We start from the raw sequence: 311 nt of genomic DNA, 5'->3' as shown, positions 1-311 counted from the left end.
CCTCCGGAGTGGCAACAAGACCGTCGAGCGTCGGTGGCGTGCACCCAGAGAAGTCCATTTTGGGATCAAAGGAAAATGTTCTTCACTGAACCTGTAATTAAATTTAGTGCTCAATCCAGTGATTCTCATTAATGCCACTGTCTTGGAATAACGTCCAATATTCAAGTACCGTTTCAAGTCAAGAACATTTGCTCTCGCATTTGCTTGATCTAGGAACAGACTTCGCTGGGTGTTAGAGAACAAGGTGCATGGCGTGGACGTCCCGGCGTCCCGCGGGCCTCTGCCGCCTTCTGTGTGACGTGGCTTTGAGG

The sequence above is a fragment of the Frankliniella occidentalis genome, unplaced genomic scaffold (assembly GCF_000697945.3).
Source record: "Frankliniella occidentalis isolate FOCC.00 unplaced genomic scaffold, Focc_3.1 Scaffold27, whole genome shotgun sequence".
NCBI classification, from domain to species: domain Eukaryota; kingdom Metazoa; phylum Arthropoda; class Insecta; order Thysanoptera; family Thripidae; genus Frankliniella; species Frankliniella occidentalis.
This window is presented reverse-complemented; position numbering follows the sequence as displayed.